Raw genomic sequence first — 16639 nt, forward strand, 5'->3', positions numbered from 1 at the left:
GGAACTTAACCTGCACACCAAGCTCCACATTTACCGAACAGTTATCCTGCCTGCCCTCACGTATGGATCTGCTGCATGGGCCACGATTAGTGTCACCAGGATGCGGACATTGCAACGCCTGCAGAACAAGGTGCTCAGGTGGAGCCTGCACGCCCCGCCACTGACGAGAATTGTCACTCTCCACGAGGAAGCGGATATCGTCCCCCTAAAGACGACCATACGCAACAACGCGCGGCGGCTCTATGAGAAAGTGGATGCCTTGCGGGACACTGTCCATGGGTTACGCCACGTTGGGACCACACTTCCACGCCGCTGGCATCGACATCCGGTTCCCCTAACCATCCTAGAGGAAACGGATTCCGACCATGGCTAACGATAGGTCTGGCACGCCCACCACGGACGCATCCTTTGGCGGGACTAGCCCCCATTCTACGTCCAATACTTGCCAATCATACCTGCCCATGTTAGGCTAAATTTTTCTGCCTGACTCATGTAGTAAAATCACCGTCAGAGGGTGGTACGGGACTACAAGTCCCACCGCCACACCTCCAAAGTGAATTGCAGTGACGCAGTCACTGCCCTGTGGAAATTTACTGCCTCACCAACACAGTTAGACCGCAATAGACCGGTGATGCTGTATTGTAACATATCACAAAAAAAAAAAAAAAAAAAAAAAAAAAAATGCCTTTATTGAGATGTGGATTAATACGAACGTAGCGCAAAATACTGCTTGTATGAGATCGGCGCATGAACTTCTGCCATAGGGCGCCATGAATGAAGGTGGAATGTTATAAGCATTTGCAATCGCATACTTCGAAGAGGTGGGAATCATGGGATAGCGTCATGCAAGTGAGTAAATGGCAGCGCGCGACGGGAATTAACTGACTTTCAACGCGCAATAGTAGATCCATGGGACATTTCATTTCGGATATCGGTAGGGAATTCCATATTCCGAAATCCACAGTGTCAAGAGTGTGCCGAGAACACCATATTTCAGGCAGTACCTCTCACCACGGATAACGCAGAAACGAACGCCCTTCATTCAACGACGGAGAGCAGCGGCGTCTGTCTAAAGTTTTCAGCGCTAACATTCAAGCAACACTGAGTGAAATATCCTCAGAAGTCAATGTATGACATACGATGAACATATTTCGTTTGGACAGTGCGGCGAAATAAGGCGTTAAAGGGCTATCGCAGAAGACGACCCACGCGAGTGCTTTTGCTGTCAGCGCGAGACAGATTGCAGCGCCTCTCCTGGGCTCGTGACCAATCGGTTGGACCATAGACGCCAGAAAAACTGTGTCCTGGTAAAATGAGTCCAGATTTCTGTTGGTAGGAGCTGGTGGTAGGGTTCAAATGTGGCACAGACCTCGCGAAGCCATGGAGCTAAATTATCAACACGGCAATGTGCAAGCTGTTGGCGAACTCATAATGGTGAGGGCTCTGTTCGCCTATACTGCACTGAATCCTCTGGTCCAATTGAACCCATCATTAACTGGAAATAGTTATATTCGGCTACTTGGAGACCACTTGCAGCTATTCATGGACCTCATGTTCCCAAACATCGATGGAATTTTTATCGATGACAATACGCCATGTAACCGAGCTACAAGTGTTCGCGATTGGTTTGAAGAACATTCTGGAGAGTCCGATAGTTAGTTTGTCCACCCAGATCTCTCTACATCAGTCCTCTCGAACATTTATGGGACCTAATCGGGACGCCAATTCGTGGACAAAATCCTGCACCGGCAAAACATCCGCAGTTATGTACGTCTATTATGGCTCAATATTTCTGCACGGGACTTTCAAACAGTCGATGCCGCGTCGAATTGTTGCACTACGCAAAAGGAGGTCCGACCAATACAAGGACGTGTTCCGCGACTTCGTCTCAATGATTAGTGGAAGTAATAGCAACATCGAATTTATTAATGACTTGCCGTTGGTGTGAGATCGAAGCTGTAAATCTGTTTGTTATTTATGATATGTCTTGAAGAAGTATAATATTTTCGTTATTGAAAGAAGGGTTCATTGTTATTTGCCACATTGAACAGTGATTTAGTAACAGCGAAACAAAAAATCCTGACTTCTGAGTTAAGAAGTGAGGCATTTGAAGGATTCAGTATTTTACTCCTATCTACGTACTGTAATCCATAGAAAAAGAAAGGAGTAACAGTAAGAGGCGCTCTCCAGGTACTGTAATGAAACGTAACATATTCGTCTATCACTAGTCTGTCCGACTCCCCAACATAGTGTTAGTGCAGCTGACTACTATGCAGGAGACCGCGGCCCGATGCCAGGTACTACCAAGGATTTTTCCTTGGCCCATCAGTAGCAGTTACAAGGTAAATGAAATGATCGAACGCCATTGATGGCCGCCGCGAAAAGTTCGGCAGCGGACTTGCAAGTCTTTTCAGTTGACGCCACAATGGGCCACTTACGTATCAGTGATGACGAGGACAACACAACGTCCAGTCACCAAATCTCTGACTCGGTCGGGAATTGGAGCTGTGTCTGTGGCAAGGCACTCAGACGGGCTGACCACTCAGCTAATAGGGCAGACGGTTGAAAAGCGAAGGCACCTGGAAGAACAGTGCACTGACCACTTGATCTTCCACACTGTATACAGTGAGGCCATAGGCACAGGATGACAGGTCGTCGGTCGTGCCTGATTGGTCCCTCCTAGGGCCAGAATGTGGAACTCTACCTTAAACTCATAGCTAGTCACATGATTTTCTAATGAAACCTAGTGCTCTTCCTCATGATTCTGGAAAAAATCGTCGCCAGAGTAGCAACATAGTACGAGGTGCAACAATAAAGTAACGAGACTGATTTTCTCTACAAGATGTGGCAACACTGCAGGCATGCGTAGGCAAAATATCTGTGACCCTGGTCTATAAGCTGCTTCTAGTCCAAGCGGCACATCGATGCAACTGCTGAGTCATGAGTTGTGCTGTAATAAGTTAACACGTTTTTTCGCCGCTCATCATGGAAATGGAAGCGCATAATATTGCGCAATGCTACGCCATTTCTTTTTGCGTTAAATTGGGTGAAAACACGACGACAACTTACCTTAAGCTTCAGAAGGCTTTTGGAGAGGAGGTTATGTCAAGAGCTCAAGTTTTTAGTTGGCATAGAATGTTTAGTGGAGGCATTACGAATATTGAAGATGAAGACCGCAGTGGACGACCATCTACCTCATGGATGGATGTCAACTTTGGCAGGGTGTATGAACTCATATGATCTGATCGAAGATTATCTGTGAAAATGATTGCAGAAGAACTGAACATCAATCGAGAAATGGTTCGTCTAATAATAACTGAAAATCTTGGTATGAGAAAGATTTGTGCAAAAATGGTCCCTAAAAATTGCACACCACAACAACGAGAAACACAGAAAAATGTGGCAGCCGATCTGTTAGAGCAAACGGAAAGCAATCCACAATTGTTGAACTGTGTTTTCTTTGGTGATGAAAGTTTGTTTTTTCAGCACGATCCAGAGACAAATCTCCAAATTTTGCAATGGTGCTCAAAGGGATCACCCAGACCAAAAAAAGCTTGCATGTCAAAGTCAAAAGTGAAATGCATGCTTGTGTGCCTCTTCGATTCCAAGGGAATTGTTCATAAAGAGTGAGTGAATCCTGGACAAACAGCCAACCAATATTACTACAAAGAAATTTTAGACAGACTTCGTGAAAGAGATCTTCGTGTCCATGCCAACATTGCTGATAATTGGATTCTGCATCACAATAAAGCGCCATCCCATACTGCTCTGTCAGTACAGCAATTTATAACCTAAAACCCAATTTCAGTACTATGACAGCCTCCTTATTCACTAGATATCGCTCCATTCGACTTTTTTCTATTTCCAAGACTCGAAACGGCTGTCAAGGGACACCATTTTCAAATAATACAAGATGTCCAAAAAGCTGTGAAGAGGGTCTTGGAGGATATTACAGAAGATGAGTTCCAGAAATGTCACCATCAATGGCAGAAGCGCTGGAAAAAGTGTGTGCAATCAGAAAGCAACTACTTTGAAGGAGACAACACTAAACTTGACTAAAACGGTAAGCAACATTTTTTTTTACGTCAGTCTCATTACTTTATTGTCGCACCTCGTATTCGTGATCATTTTGTATTACTGGGTGTTAGATGTTATCTTGCGTGAGTGTAAAGTTCAGAAACGTCATGATCTATGTATCTCAACATTATCGATGAGAAACTGGACAATCTCGTTCTGGTAAGCACGTTACATTGAGATCGAAAAGAATGTAAGCGTCACTCCATAAAAAGTGTAGGTAGTGTTCATACGAAGTGCAGAATACATGACATCCCGTACTATACTAAGGCAGAAGTTGAATATCTGTAGAATCTATCCAGTGTTTCACTTTGATCTATAAACTATACTGTAGAATAGTTTTTTCGGATAACCTCCCCATTAAAGTTTTAACAGACTCGTAAAGTTTCTAAACAGCACTGTTCAATACGCCTCCAGAGGGTGCACTAATGCCTGCGTCACCGAGGAGTAAAAATATAGTCTGATGATGGTCACAAAAAAGGCCGAAACTGGTCATAAGACGAAATATATACAAAATACATGCGATCAAAACAGTTTTATTGAAATAATTTTAGTACTTAACAATGAGAGTTTGTAGAAACCCAAATAAAGAAGACCCGTTTTGTACGGTTCGCTTTATAAGCATCAAAACGTTAAGAACACACTAATAAGAATTCAATGACAGACGGTAAGAGAGATAGGTTACGTTTCATGGATGGAGTAACTAATAAAATTCGGCTCCCTCTAGTACCATGGAAGTCATTCCCTCATGTCTTAGCAGATGTCCTATCGTCCTGTCCCTTCTCCTTATCAGTGTTTCCCACATATTCCTTTCCTCTCCGATTCTGCGTAGAACCTCCTCAGTCCTTACCTTATCAGTCCACCTAATTTTCAACATTCGTCTATAGCACCACATCTCAAATGCTTCTATTCTCTTCTGTTCCGGTTTTCCCACAGTCCATGTTTCACTACCATACAATTCTGTACTCCAGACGTACATCCTCAGAAATTTCTTCCTCAAATTAAGGCCGGTATTTGATATTAGTAGACTTCTCTTGGCCAGAAATGCATTTTTTGCCATAGCGAGTCTGCTTTTGATGTCCTCCTTGCTCCGTCCGTCATTGGTTATTTTACTGCCTAGGTAGCAGAATTCCGTAACTTCATTGACTTCGTGACCATCAATCCTGACGTTAAGTTTCTAGCTGTTCTCATTTCTACTACTTCTCAATACCTTCGTCTTTCTCCGATTTACTCTCAAACCATACTGTGTACTCATTAGACTGTTCATTCCGTTCAGCAGATCATTTAATTCTTCTTCACTTTCACTCAGGATAGCAATGTCATCAACGAATCGTATCACTGATATCCTTTCACCTTGTATTTTAATTCCACTCCTGAACCTTTCTTTTATTTCCATCATTGCTTCCTCGATGTACAGATTGAAGAGTAGGGGCGAAAGGCTACAGCCTTGTCTTACACCCTTCTTAATACGAGCACTTCGTTCTTGATCGTCCACTCTTATTATTCCCTCTTGGTTGTTGTACATATTGTATATGACCCGTCTCTCCCTATAGCTTACCCCAACTTTTTTCAGAATCTCGAACAGCTTGCACCATTTTATATTGTCGAACGCTTTTTCCAGGTCGACAAATCCTATGAAAGTGTCTTGATTTTTCTTTAGCCTTGCTTCCATTATTAGCCGTAACGTCAGAGTTGCCTCTCTCGTCCCTTTACTTTTCCTAAAGCCAAACTGATCGTCACCTAGCGGATTCTCAATTTTGTTTTCCATTCTTCTGTATATTATTCTTGTAAGCAGCTTCGATGCATGAGCTGTTAAGCTGATAGTGCGATAATTCTCGCACTTGTCAGCTCTTGCCGTCTTCGGAATTGTGTGGATGATGCTTTTCCGAAAGTCAGATGGTATGTCGCCAGACTCATATATTCTACACACCAACGTGAATAGTCGTTTTGTTGCCACTTCCCCCAATGATTTTAGACATTCTGATGGAATATTATCTATCCCTTCTGCCTTATTTGACCGTAAGTCCTCCAAAGCTCTTTTAAATTCCGATTCTAATACTGGATCCCCTATCTCTTCTAAATCGATTCCTGTTTCTTCTTCTATCACGTCAGACAAATCTTCACCCTCATAGAGGCTTTCAATGTATTATTTCCACCTATCTGCTCTCTCCTCTGCATTGAACAGTGGAATTCCCGTTGCAAATGTTACCACTGTGGGGTGGCGTGTGTGGGATTTTATGGTTGCTGTATAAAAGTTTGAATGTTGAATCAGTTCCTATTAATTAGTATGTTATTTATGCTGTCTTTAGCCGTTCTCAACACTGGCTCTCTAATTACACTTTAGCAACCAGAAAGTGATTAACAAAATGTGAAGCCTGTAATTAGAATTCCTAGTGCCCACTTCATCTGAGAATACAATTATAGTTGCAATTATAGCTCTGAGGAATTAGGAGATTGTCTGGGATTTATAATCAAAAACTATATTCCAAAATAGTTGAGTATATTCTGAAAGTCACAGATGAAAAACAAAAGTACCCATACAACCTAACTAACAGAGCAGTTCAGAGTCTAATGCGCTGATGCAACTATAAAGGTCCGAATTAATTGTTAAAATGAATGCTCGCCATAATTTGATGATAATATTTCATCAAACGCCACGCTAAATAATTGGTAGAATGTCTGTCCCGCGACGGCACGTGACAATACGACAATACGCAAACTGAAGCACGATAATGAAAATCATCCCAGAATTAACACTTCACTTGAAAATTATTTCCTGGTTACACGCATCACGAGTAACTTAATACTGCATCCGAGGCTGTTTGTAGCAGTGATACCGACGCGACGCGACTCCCGACACAGATGGCGTGTTATTCAGCGTCTGGAGAGAACTGGGGCCTTGCTTCCTCGCGCAGCGTTCTTATATATAAAGCCGCGGTGCGGACGGCTAAGGGAACGCCTGATCAAATCGGCTCTCCCGACTAGCCGCTGGGCTAGTAATGCACCACTTTAAGTTACCTAATAAATGGTTCAAATGGCTCTGAGCACTATGGGACTCAACATCTTAGGTCATAAGTCCCCTAGGACTTAGAACTACTTAAACCTAACTAACCTAAGGACATCACACACACCCATGCCCGAGGCAGGATTCGAACCTGCGACCGTAGCAGTCCCGCGGTTCCGGACTGCAGCGCCAGAACCGCTAGACCGCCGCGGCCGGCACCTAATAAATCATAGCTTCTCTTGCTGATGGCCGATGAAGCTCTTAATTTAAATGTGCATACAGCACGCAGGTAAGTATTGATAATAAAATTTTGACGTGGCTAAGTTAAATATTTTGTGCGCGAGAATTAATTAAATTACACTACACGCAGTAGACGAGCTCTGAACTGGCCCTTTGGAGATACGCTATCGCTATAATTTTATAGGTATTCATATGAAACTTTTCACATCTTCATAGTTATAGCGGATCTCCAACCTATTTAAATCTAAACATCCTAGCCTTATTTATTAGCCTACTTAATCCATCTTGCTTCCTTAAGTTTTGAGACGAAAACCAAAAAATCATGAATTTCCACTAAAATCTTAATTTGTGAAATCCAAAGTACTGTTTTTATTAAATTATTATGAAAGATGAATTTAAATATAAATTTTGAAGTCTCTAGCTCTTTTCTGTTGCGCCAATGATTTTTACAGAAAAACGTCCAAATTTCGAAAATGGCTAAAGTTATCGAACTGATATTCAACACATATTAATTTAGTATTACTCCTGACATGCTAGAAATGTTTCAGGTTATTTATTTGATTTTTAAAGTATTGCGCAACATTTATGACGTCAGAGCTAGTTACAGCAGACTGGCTGGCACACAATGGAAAGACTGATGTGAATTTACTACAGCGTGAATAGGCTGCTTCCCTACACCACCATTGCTTTTAATGTCACCAAAGGTTGTTTTGACTTTCCTGTATGCTGAGTCTGTCCTTCCGACAATCATATCTTTTTCGATGTCTTCACATTTTTCCTGCAGTCATTTCGTCTTAGCTTCCCTGCACTTCCTATTTATTTCATTCCTCAGCGACTTGTATTTCTGTATTCCTGATTTTCCCGGAACATGTTTGTACTTCCTCCTTTCATCTTCTGTTACCCATGGTTTCTTCGCAGCTACCTTCTTTGTACCTATGTTTTCCTTCCCAACTTCTGTGATGGCCCTTTTTAGAGATTTCCATTCCTCTTCATCTGTACTGCCTACTGCGCTATTCCTTATTGCTGTATCTATAGCGTTACAGAACTTCAAACGTATCTCATCATTCCTTAGTACTTCCGTATCCCACTTCTTTGCGTATTGATTCTTCCCGACTAATGTCTTGAACTTCAGCCTACTCTTCATCACTACTATATTGTGATCTGAGTCTATATCTGCTCCTGGGTACGCCTTATAGTCCAGTATCTGATTTCGGAATCTCTGTCTGACCATGATGTAATCTAATTGAAATCTTCCCGTATCTCCCGGCCTTTTCCAAGTATACCTCCTCCTGTTGTGATTCTTGAACAGGGTATTCGCTATTACCAGCTGAAACTTGTTACAGAACTCAATTAGTCTTTCTCCTCTTTCATTCCTCATCCCAAGCCCATATTCTCCTGTAACCTTTTCTTCTACTCCTCCCCCTACAACTGCATTCCAGTCGTCCATGACTATTAGGTTTTCGTCCCCCTTTACATACTGCATTACCCTTTCAATATCCTCATACACTTTCTCTATCTGTTCATCTTCAGCTTGCGACGTCGGCATGTATACCTGAACTATCGTTGTCGGTGTTGGTCTGCTATCGATTCTGATTAGAACAACCTGGTCACTGAACTGTTCACAGTAACACACCCTCTACCCTACCTTCCTATTCATAACGAATCCTACACCTGTTATACCATTTTCTGCTGCTGTTGATACTACCCGATACTCATCTGACCAGAAATCCTTGTCTTCCTTCCACTTCACTTCACTGACCCCTACTATATCTAGATTGAGCCTTTGCATTTCCCTTTTCAGATTTTCTAGTTTCCCTACCACGTTCAAGCTTCTGACATTCCACGCCCCGACTCGTAGAACGTTATCCTTTCGTTGATTATTCAATCTTTTTCTCATGGTAACCTCCCCCTTGGCAGTCCACTCCCGGAGATCCGAATGGGGGACTACTCCGGAATCTTTTGCCAATGGAGAGATCATCATGACACTACTTCAATTACAGGCCACATGTCCTGTGGATACATTTACGTGTCTTTAATGCAGTGGTTTCCATTGCCTTCTGAATCCTCATGTCGTTGATCATTGCTGATTCTTCCGCCTTTAGGGGCAATTTCCCCCCCTTAGGACAAGAGAGTGCCTGAATCTCTATCCGCTCCTCCGCCCTCTTTGACAAGGCCGTTGGCAGAATGAGGCTGACTTCTTATGCTGATTATTTATCAAAATTTAGGCAGTGGCGGTGATCGAACCCGGGACCGAAGACGTTTTGATTATGAATCAAAGACGCTACCCCTAGACCATATACATCACGCGAAATCATAATAGCTGAGTCCGCCCCCGGTAGCTGAGTGGTTAGGGCGACAGACTGTCAACCTTAAGGCCCCGGGTTCGATCCCCGACTGAGTCGGAGATTTTCTCCGCTCAGGGACTGGGTCTTGTGTTGTCCTAATCATCATCATTTCATGACCATCGACGCGCAAGTCGCCGAAGTGGCGTCAAATGGAAGGACTTGCACCTGGCGAGCGGTCTACCCGACGGGAGGCCCTCGTCACACGCCATTATTATTATACAATGGCAGAAAAATCAGAGAAACTTAAATTCAAACAATATTCATCGTCATTCGTTCTTCTTACTCACCATCGCGTATGAAATGGGGATATGTTGGTGCTACTAGAAGTACCCTCGGCCAGACACTAAAAAATGAGTTGCAGAGTGTAACTGTAGACCCACATATAGTATTTTTTGTTTTCAAACATCGAAAGAGTGGGCAGAGTTTAACGACAAGTGATAAGTTGACTGAAACTAAACTTAGATGGGAATATACGGGGCACGTAACAAGAAGCAGGCATTTATTTACATTTCCATCCACACAATGGTCTGAAATTAATTAAAGTCACGAAAACCCAGACTGTACGACGAGATGGAGACCTGAACGTCTCATCGCCCATTTGCACTCGCAGTTGAATTTTGTTTAGTAAACAATAAATAGAAAGGACAGAAACGAAGTATATGTGTGATGATGTACATAATACTCGAACATAGTGTGCTTGTCATAATTGCCGTCCAATGTCGATTGTGATGGTTAAAATAGTTCGCAGTTTTTTATTCGTACAAAGTAGTAAATGGAGTGAAATGTACCCACTGTGTCCAATGCTGTAACCTGGTGTGTGGTTGCAAGAATAATTCGCAGCATTTAATTCGAACATGGTGTGTGCTTCCTAACCACAGTCTCAACGCGGCATGAGGTGGCAAGGGTAATGTATTATTTACTCTAACTAGAGGTGAGCAGAAACATCCGTAGTACTGAATGGATAATAACATCATGGTAATGATCTGAGATTGAAACCGGTCGTGGAAAAATGATGCATCTAGAGAAAGCTTGTTTTTCATACACCTTGTAATACAAGTATTGCGTTCGATGGTCCTTCGTTTCTTAACCCCGCTCCCCAACAATCTAGACTGGAAATAGTTGAAAATCACCGACTCTCTATAATGGGTCCGGTCTCAAACGGCTCGCGCTACCTCTTTTTTTCTTCTATAGCTGCGTGGAAGCAACAGTTGGTTTTCAAGATGTTTGAAGAATTCAGTCTGCTTCCGAAATGTTACAAACTTTTCATTCTACACTGTGAAGTGTAAAAGTATCGTGGAGAAACGTCGTAGGGGAATCATTATTCAGAGGTTGCAGTACCGCTTGGTTTGTGCCACTCTTATGTGCGGTGCGCTGAAACTGAAAATATATTTACACTTCCCGGACATTTCTACCAATGTTCAGAGAAAACCTATACTCGTGAGATTTAATAGCGACACATGCGGTCCTTGCATTTCCGGGTCTCATCGGTGTCATGTGCGAATATCAGTACATGAAAGGCAACGGTTTCTTGAAGAAAGCACCTAACAAAGTTCAAACGAGGCGTAAAATCGGTTGGTCATTTCGCTACCGCTTTCTAAAACATCGACGTTGCATCCCCTATATTTCGTATAATACACCACAGCACCGTATCTGTTGAAAGTCCGTTGTGAAATTTCTCTCTGTCACCCCACTCTTGAAAGCTAATGCTACCAAATAAAGCGTTACCCTCGTTGCGGACGATTTTGTGTGTCATGCCGTGGGGCGACAATTGTTAGAAAGTAGATGCACGTTGATACCGCAAGAATATTACATTTTTCTTCTTCCCACAGTGACCCATTGCCATGTGATGAGGTGAAGTTGTTTGTAGTCCATTCTGGATTCTCATGCAACCTGCAACTGATAACATGCACTACAGGATTAGAAATAGAACATCAGTTATCGAGTCGGCTAGCATGCATTGTGTACCATGGTAACGTGCCTGACTTATGTGTCTAGCTCAAAGGTTAAAACTAATTTTTAAAATACAAAGCAATTACTGAATGGTTTGTGAAAATTTGTCGGTGTGGTTGCTAAACACCGTAAAGATTTGATACAACAATTAGAGAACAGAGGAGAGCTAATACTGCAAATTAATCATACCTTTTTAAGGCAACCACACGTCATACAAAGGGCGGATGGCCTTATACGCACTGTTCACGCTTGACTGTATTGTTATTAGTGTTAGATAAAACTAGTTTTGCCTTATAACTGAGTGTGGTATCGATCAATAATCTTCATTTACAGAAAATTATGTTTTCAGATACAGCCTGCTATGGAGCGTGTTATTTCAACTTCGGTTTTATGTGAGCTTTTAACACTGCACCGGCAGCTGTGGCCGAACGGTTCTAGGCTCTTCAATCCGGAACCGCGGAACTGCTACGGTCGCAGGTTGGAATCTGCCTCTGGCGTGGATGTGTGTGATGTGCTTAGGTTAGTTAGGTTTAAGTATTTCTAAGTTCTAGGGGACTGATGACCTCAGATGTTAAGTCCCATAGTGCTCAGAGCCATTGGAACCATTTTTAACACTGCACTCGTATTATCGCGTTCTTTCTTGGAGATCTTCACTCTTTCCTTCATTCCATATCTTGCGAGTCCCCTTCTCTTGTTGTCTAGCGAGTGCGTTCTCCATCAGTCTTTTATTTGAGAGACCACGTTTCATTAAACTGTGTGAGATTCCCACTTCTTCAACAGGTTTTTCAACTTCTGTCAATCAGTTCTGTTTGAGACACAGAAAAAGACTCGACTAGAAAACATTCCTGATTTCATTTTTGTCTGTAATATATGTAGCCCATGCCAGTTTCTTCTTCAGTATGCTCCATTGTATTATACAGCTCATTAGAGCTTCATGGGACTCCTTAAATGGCGTGTAGTCATACTCTTTTTTCATCGCATGTTATTTCGTTGCATACACAGCTTCCAGTCGAGTCATTGTGTATAGTGTCGCTGCTTCGCCATATAACAAGTACACCGTAATATGTATTCTCCTACAGACCAGCTGCAAGATATTTATTATTCATAATTGTTAGGATATTCATCTTCCTATTACTTTTACAGCTGTCATTCTGCACCCGTTGAACAAAACTCTGGCGTTCGTAGCATCTGGTCTTTAAGACATCAATAAATTACAGAACCCCAGTGCAAATGTTGTGATATGCTGAAAAATCTACAGTCGTCTCGGAATAAATAAATACAAGTCATGTATCGTTTTCAACTGGGCGTGAGTCGTGGTTGGGTAGGTCAGTTGGTAGAGCACTTGCCTGCGCCGGGAAAGGTCCCGAGTTCGAGTCTCGGTCCGGCAAACAGTTTTAATCTGCCAGGAAATCTCAACGGAATGTTATATACCATTGTCCCAGCAAAATGGCGGCAAGTTGCGATACCGATGATGGACGTGTATTTTGATCATGCACTCTTCTCTCCAAAGTACACCACTAAGGCGCAATAATATTGAAATCTGCTGACTATCATGGCCAAGATAGATGAGACAATCTCTCTTATCGCTCACAAATCCAGACGTGGGTGATGCGAGCTGTTGAAACAGGGACACAGTTGGCTTGGAGCACAGCCTCATCATTGCGGAAATACTACTGTACCATGGGATGGATCCAGCCAGAACAGTCACGAAGTCCTTGGCAGTAACGCGAAGTTGCAGAGTAGCCTTGGGGCACATGCTGCGTCACGATATGGTTGCACAAATCGTAAGCAAACCCTCACCTCAGTACACTCTGGGAACGTAAACTCAATCATAAGTTGTAAGCAGTATGAAACAAGATTCAGCCTACAAAATTACTATATTACATTCCTCCATAGTCCAGCTTTTATCGCCCTGGCACCACGTTTTCCAGTTACGGGCATCTGTATCACTGATGAGTTGTTTTGGAATTACAGCTCGCCTTGCAGTTCTCTGCTTATGGAGCTCCCTCTGTGTTGTTTTGTTACCGTCAGGTTTCGAGAGTGCGACATTTAGTTCTGCAGCGACTGTCGTTCTCTTATTTTTGTACCAATTCTATTTAATGACCGTTGTCACGATCAGAGCATTGTGACTCAGCAAATGATGTTTTCCCCCTTTCATTGTTTGCTGGTTTACTACTTTCGATACGGTGCCACTTCAAACAACAACAACGTCGGCTATCTTGGTAACCGAAGTGCGAACCGTACGGACAGTAAATATTTGCCCACGTTCTAATTCACGTAGCTCCTACACAATGCACTCGTTCCTGCGCAAAGCACTTTCCCAGTTTAAACTTGCAACTTAAGGGGGACATTGCAGAGTTACTGTTCGTGGTCAGAAAATACAGTGCCACCTGCAGGTATGACTAGCATCTGCATTTATGTCCAAGCTTGCATTTCTCGCTATATTTCCATATCGTTGTCCATCCCGGTAAACAAATAGTGTTCAGGTAAGTGTAGGATTAGCATCACAAAACTGAACAGAACGAAAGCAGGAGTAGCTCTAGTACTGAACAAGAAAGTAGGAATGAGGGAACTGCTACGAACGCAATAGTGAGTGAATTACATATCTAAGATAGACCACAGCTGTACAAGCATACAAGCCTATCAGCTCCACAGGTGATGAAGGTATTAAAATAGAGTTCGAAGGAACGATCAAATACCTTAACGGCGACAAAAATTGAACTGACATGAGAAACTGAAATTTTGCGGAAGTGAAACAAAACGATAAGTAGGATGGGGGAGGACGGGGGGGGGGGAGGGGGGTTGGGGAAGGATGGAACTCAGATTATATAATATAACCAGATTTTAAACTGGAAAATGTTTCCAGAAACAGTCATGCGTCTACCGTATTCGGTGAAATAGTAGTATGTCGAAAATGGGTCTGATTATCAGGATTGTGGCGGACCGTTGCGTTTATCGTAAGCGTCACACACTCTCACAATAGCTGAGCAGATCTCCGATTTCAAAACATTGCTGTGGGACCCTTGATCTGATGACACGCAACAACAAAGATATTCCGCATGTGCCATCAGTTACTGGCATAATAGTATTAAAGAAGCAGTTGGGATTAAATGACCGTATAAATGGCGATGAAAGGTTTTGCTAAAATTTGGCCAGAACTCCTGCTGTGTCGCTGGACAAACAATAGAGGAAACAATTAAGCACTACTTCCTCAGCTGCTGTTAACTCATGTCTATCGATAGCGTCTAGTGTTGGTAAATTTTGGTTGTGTTGTGTGCTGGTTGTTTATGGTGTGTGTTTTGTTTCTGCGTACGCCGCCTTTTGGTTGACCTAGCCCCGCCACCGAATATTTACGTTGGCGTGCACAGCGATCTCTGGTCTCATTTGTTCCTTGAAAAGGACGTGATGTTTAGCCTTTGAAATATCGGAGGTTATCTAAGGCGTTACCATGCTGCAGTTCCATGAGTTACGATTAACAGGGAAAGGATCCACGGTTGCGAATGTGAACCTCTGTCGGCTGTGTTTTGGAATGACGACAATGAAGATTTGTGCCGGATTTCCCGCTTTATGCGAGTGATCGCATTAACACGAATTACGGCTAGACCCAAACTTTCATATGTCGAAGCCCTTGTGTCATAACCTGCAGTCGTGCATTACGTTTATTCCCATCCAGGAAGGGCATATATATCGAGGGTCGAGGACCTGGTAGTGACGAATAAAAAGCCGTGCCTGTGTTATTAAGAAGTATGGTGCATTGATCCTCCGGACACATATGCATGTCTGTAGGAACATGGCATCGTAATTCTTAATAACCCAGGCACTGCTATTTCGTATTACATGTTACAATTATTTGCCATAGGAGGTTAGATCAGCAATCGACGTCTGGAGTCTCGCTATTCAGGCTAAAGTGTGTTGCTGGTGAGTGGTGCACTTTTTCATCAGGAATGTTGTGCGGTAGGTTGGAGGTAGTACCATGTCCAGTCAGTACGACACTTTCAGGTCTACGATCTCTCCTTTGCCTTGATAGGCAGAGTGCTGAAGCTGAAGGAATATGTTGCAGAGTAACCAAACAGCTATAATACTGGAAAACTAACCAAAATATTGAAAATGAAGATCTATAAATTGCTTTTAGCAATTAGAACTATAAATGGTTCTTAGCAAATAGCGTCGCCGCACATTGCGCTAGATGTAAAGAAGGAGAATTCCGTATTTTAATTTTATTGCTATGAAGTGGTATCAGTTTTGCACTTTCTTTCCTGTTTTAAGGCATTAGCATTACAGAAAAATCGTCACGTAATTTCAGAAGCATTAGTTCCCGGGACTTGAACTTGGTAAAATATTAGTTGTTCGAAGGATGACTTTAAATCTTTATTCCGAAATATTATTACGCCGGATGGATGTGCACCTCTACAGCTATACTGCTGAAGCTACGGTCGGTGTTTGGCGGAAGGTACTTACGGTACCTGTCACTGCCTCTCTTTCCCGTTCAAGTCTGGAATGATTCGCGGTAAGAAGGATTGCTGGTGAGACTCGGTGTAACGTCGAATCTCTATTATCCTACTTTCATGGTCTTTTCTCGAAATTTACGTAGGAGGAAACGTTATACTGGTTTACTCTTTGAGGAACATAGGCTCTTGGAATTTTAACACAACATGATGCAGAAACCCTCTCTTGCACCGAGTGTGGGTGAAGTTTGCTGAGTATCACAGTGGCGCTATCATAGTTCCTAAATGAACCTGTGGCGAAAAAAGCAGCTTTTTTTTTTTAGTTTTTCTATTTCCTGTATCGATCCTGTTTGGTGTGGATTCTAGACTGACGAGCAATATACACGAATTCATCGAACAAGGGCTTTGCAAGTTCCTTCTATGTACATAAATTACGGTAAGTTTCACATTTTGAGGCTATGTCCAGTGAATTTTAGTATCGCATCTGTGTGATCTGCGATTAGATTAATAAGGTACTTACTATTTAAATCGCTTCTGCCTCATACTTCTATACATTTTATAGATGTGACTACTTTCAGTGA

Source organism: Schistocerca nitens, chromosome 9 (genome assembly GCF_023898315.1).
Source record: "Schistocerca nitens isolate TAMUIC-IGC-003100 chromosome 9, iqSchNite1.1, whole genome shotgun sequence".
NCBI lineage: Eukaryota > Metazoa > Arthropoda > Insecta > Orthoptera > Acrididae > Schistocerca > Schistocerca nitens.